Source organism: Oncorhynchus clarkii, unplaced genomic scaffold (assembly GCF_045791955.1).
Source record: "Oncorhynchus clarkii lewisi isolate Uvic-CL-2024 unplaced genomic scaffold, UVic_Ocla_1.0 unplaced_contig_12676_pilon_pilon, whole genome shotgun sequence".
In the NCBI taxonomy this organism is placed as follows: Eukaryota; Metazoa; Chordata; class Actinopteri; order Salmoniformes; family Salmonidae; genus Oncorhynchus; species Oncorhynchus clarkii.
The window spans coordinates 1-5,000 of record NW_027258319.1 but is presented as its reverse complement, the minus strand read 5'-3'; positions in this window follow the sequence as shown (position 1 = coordinate 5,000).

The window sequence follows — 5,000 nt, the reverse complement described above, 5'->3', positions numbered from 1 at the left end:
GACTGTTCATATACTGTTCATATACTGTTCATATACTGTTCATAGATGGTTAATAGACTGTTCATAGACTGTTCATACACTGTTCATAGACTGTTCATAGACTGTTCATATACTGTTCATAGACTGTGCATAGACTGTTCATATACTGTTAATATACTGTGCATAGACTGTGCATAGACTGTTCATATACTGTTAATATACTGTGCATAGACTGTTCATATACTGTTCATAGACTGTGCATAGACTGTTCATATACTGTTAATATACTGTGCATAGACTGTGCATAGACTGTTCATATACTGTTAATATACTGTGCATAGACTGTTCATATACTGTTCATAGACTGTGCATATACTGTGCATAGACTGTGCATAGACTGTTCATATACTGTTCATAGACTGTTCATAGACTGTTCATAGACTGGCCATGTTCCATTGCTTTACCGTAAAGAAAAGCATCAAGGCTAATGGTAACCTGAGCAACAGTGTGTTCACACATGAGTTAGTGCCATGTGTGTGTGTGTGTGTGTGTGTGTGTGTGTGTGTGTGTGTGTGTGTCAGGTAAACCATTTTATCATTAACATAGACAGAGATTGTGGAATAAAATGAGGTGACAGTTCTCCTGTTTTACATTATCATGAAGTTATAAAACGGGCCAAGTCAGCGCTACGGCGCTACCGACCCTGGTACGCTAATGCTGCCTGACGCATCTCTCTATACCCCTCCCCTGCATCCTCTCCCTTCTCCCCTCCATCCATCAGTACCTCCTCCCCTGCATCCTCTCCCTCCTCCCCTCCATCTCTCTATACCCCTCCCCTGCATCCTCTCCCTTCTCCCCTCCATCCATCAGTACCTCCTCCCCTGCATCCTCTCCCTCCTCCCCTCCATCTCTCTATACCCCTCCCCTGCATCCTCTCCCTCCTCCCCTCCATCTCTCTATACCCCTCCCCTGCATCCTCTCCCTTCTCCCCTCCATCTCTCTATACCCCTCCCCTGCATCCTCGCCCTCCTCCCCTCCATCTCTCTATACCCCTCCCCTGCATCCTCTCCCTCCTCCCCTCCATCTCTCTATACCCCTCCCCTGCATCCTCTCCCTTCTCCCCTCCATCTCTCTATACCCCTCCCCTGCATCCTCTCCCTTCTCCCCTCCATCTCTCTATACCCCTCCCCTGCATCCTCTCCCTGCTCCCCTCCATCTCTCTATACCCCTCCCCTCCTCCTCTCCCTTCTCCCCTCCATCTCTCTATACCCCTCCCCTGCATCCTCTCCCTTCTCCCCTCCATCTCTCTATACCCCTCCCCTGCATCCTCTCCCTTCTCCCCTCCATCTCTCTATACCCCTCCCCTGCATCCTCTCCCTTCTCCCCTCCATCTCTCTCTACCCCTCCCCTGCATCCTCTCCCTTCTCCCCTCCATCTCTCTATACCCCTCCCCTGCCTCCTCTCCCTTCTCCCCTCCATCTCTCTATACCCCTCCCCTGCATCCTCCTCCTCTCCCCTCCATCCATCAGTACCTCCTTCCCTCCTCCTCTCCCTTCCATCCATCCATCAGTACCTCCTTCCCTCCTCCTCTCCCCTCCATCCATCAGTACCTCCTTCCCTCCTCCTCTCCCCTCCATCCATCAGTACCTCCTTCCCTCCTCCTCTCCCTTCTCCCCTCCATCCATCCATCAGTACCTCCTTCCCTCCTCCTCTGCCCTTCATCCATCAGTACCTCCTTCCCTCCTCCTCTCCCTTCTCCCCTCCATCCATCCATCCACCGGTACCTCCTTCCCTCCTCCTCTCCCTTCCATCCATCCATCAGTACCTCCTTCCCTCCTCCTCTCCCCTCCATCCATCAGTACCTCCTTCCCTCCTCCTCTCCCTTCTCCCCTCCATCCATCCATCAGTACCTCCTTCCCTCCTCCTCTGCCCTTCATCCATCAGTACCTCCTTCCCTCCTCCTCTCCCCTCCATCCATCAGTACCTCCTTCCCTCCTCCTCTCCCCTCCATCCATCCATCAGTACCTCCTTCCCTCTGCCTTCTCCCCTCCATCCATCCATCAGTACCTCCTTCCACCCTCCTCTCCCTTCTCCCCTCCATCCATCCACCTGTACCTCCTTCCCTCCTCCTCTCCCTTCCCTTCCCTTCTCCTCCCTCCATCCCTCCCTCCCTCCCTCCCTCCTCTCCCTTCTCCCCTCCATCCATCCATCAGTACCTCCTTCCCTCCTCCTCTCCCTTCCCTTCCATTCTCCTCCCTCCCTCCCTCCCTCCCTCCTCCCCTCCATCCATCCACCTGTACCTCCTTCCCACCTCCTCCTGATTTCTCTCTCTTTCTCGTTCCTTCTTTCTCCTGATGCTTTATCAGGAGATGGCAATAAGTGTTGCAGATTGCCTCCCTCCACCTGTCTTCCCCAGCAGGGAGGAGAGAGTGAAGACAGCACAATCACTGAATACTCTCAGAGCTGTAAATAATAGCAGGGACAAACTGTATTATTGAAGATAATAAGATACCTAGCGGTACGTCTGTCCCTTCCTCCCTTCCTCCCCTTCCCTCACGAACCCCCTACTTCACTTCCCCCTTCCCTCACTTCACCCACTTCCCCCTCCCTTCCTCCCCCTTCCCTCACTTCCCCCTTCCCTCACTTCCCCCTCCCTTCCCCCCCTTCCCTCACTTCCCCCTTCCCTCACTTCCCCCTTCCCTCACTTCCCCATTCCCTCACTTCCCCCTTCCCTCACTTCCCCCTTCCCTCACTTCCCCCCTCCCTTCCCACCCCTTTCCTCACTTCCCCATTCCCTCACTTCCCCCTTCCCCCACTTCCCCCTTCCCTCACTTCCCCCTTCCCTCACTTCATCCACTTCCCCCTCCCTTCCTCCCCCTTCCCTCACTTCCCCCTTCCCTCCCTTCCTCCCTCCCTTCCCTCACTTCCTCCTTCCCTTACTTCCCCTCCAACTTCCTTCTCCCCCACCCTTCCCCACTTCCTTCCCTTCCCTTCTTCCTCCCTTCCCTTAACCCCTTCCCCACTTCCTTCCCTTCTCCCTCCCTCCCTCCCTCCCTCCCTCCCTCCCTCCCTCCCTCCCTCCCTCCCTCCCTCTCCTCCCTCTCTCTCCTCCCTCCCTCCCTCAGTTGAAGATCTGATGTATCCTGTATTTCCTCATTTCAGAGTCTGTCCAGTCCCCACCAGCGGCCATCACACAGAGACATTAAAATTCCCACCTGCCTTCCACAGGTCTGAGATGAGGCACTTCCTCCCCCCCCCTCCCCCCTCCTCCCTCGCTCGCTCCCTCCCTCCCTCCCTCCCACCTGCCTTCCACAGGTCTGAGATGAGGCAGCGGAGAACAGCTTGGCTAAAACTTCTTATTTTTACACACACAGCAAGCCAGACACACAGCAAGCCAGACACACAGCGAGCCAGACACACAGCAAGCCAGACACACAGCAAGCCAGACACACAGCAAGCCAGAAACACAGCAAGCCAGACACACAGCAAGCCAGACACACAGCAAGCCAGACACACAGCAAGGCAGTAGACAGTAAGCCAGTAGACAGTAAGCCAGTAGACAGCAAGTCAGACAAGCCAGACAATATTACACTTTATATACAGGGAGCTACAGTAGACACCTGATAACTGCTTGTCTTGTCCTTGGCAGCACAGTGAACGTGTCTGTTGTAAATCCTATCCTTTCTCATTACTGTCCACTGTATTCATGTTTATTGTTTCAATAATTCCATTCTATGACATCACCACTTGATGGAACCTCTTTACAGTAACTTGTTATGACATCATCACTTGATGGAACCTCTTTACAGTAACTTGTTATGACATCACCACTAGCGCTTCTTAAACTTCTTATGGCTGGGGGGCAGTATCGAGCAGCTTGGATGAATAAGGTGCCCAGAGTAAACTGCCTGCTACTCAGGCCCAGATGCTAGGATATGCATATTATTAGTAGATTTGGATAGAAAACACTCTGAAGTTTCTAAAACTGTTTGAATGATGTATGTGAGTATAACAGAACTCATATGGCAGGCAAAAACCTGAGATAAAAATCCAACCAGGAAGTGGGAAATCTGAGGTTTGTAGTTTTTCAACTCTTTGCCTATCCAAGATACAGTGTAAATTTGGTCCGATTGCACTTCCTAAGGCTTCCACTACATGTCAACAGTCTTTAGGACCTTGTTTGAGGCTTCTACTGTGAAGTGGGGGCGAATGAGAGCTGTTTCTACCAGAGGTCTGGCAAAAGGCCATGAGCTGATCACGCGTGTGCCCGTGAGAGAGACCTACATTCCATTGCATTTCTAAGAAATTCTCCGATTGGAACATTATTGAAGATTTACGTTGAAAACGTCTTAAAGATTGATTATATACATCGTTTGACATGTTTCTACTGACCTTTCGTCTGGACCTAATGCTCACGCCTCACGAATTTGGATTTGTGAACTAAACGCGTGAACAAAAGGAAGTATTTGGACATAAATTATGGATTTTATCGAACAAAACAAACTTTTATTGTGGAACTGGGATTCCTGGGAGTGCATTCTGATGAAGATCATCAAAGGTAAGTGAATATTTATAATGCTATTTCTGACTTCTGTTGACTCCACAACATGGCGGGTAATCTGTATGGCTTGTTTTTATGTCTGAGCGCTGTACTCAGATTATTGCATGGTGTGCTTTTTCCGTAAAGTTGATTTGAAATCTGACACAGCGGTTGCATTAAGGAGGAGGGGCTGAGGAACGGGTTGGGGAAACCCTAGTCTAAATCACCTCCAGGGTTAGGCAACGGGAATCATTAGTCCAGTACCATCTACCAAGAACACCCTCCACAGATATAACTAGTGCCGTGGTGGGGGTGGTAAAGATAGCTGGTGGACCGGTTGGGGTGAATGATGGTGGATGGAGAGGGAAAATGGACCAGGAGAGAGACTTGGCCCACAGATAGAGATCATCTGATCATCGCAACTCATTCTGGAACTCATTCTGGAACTCGTTCTGGAACTCATTCTAAAACAACTCAATCT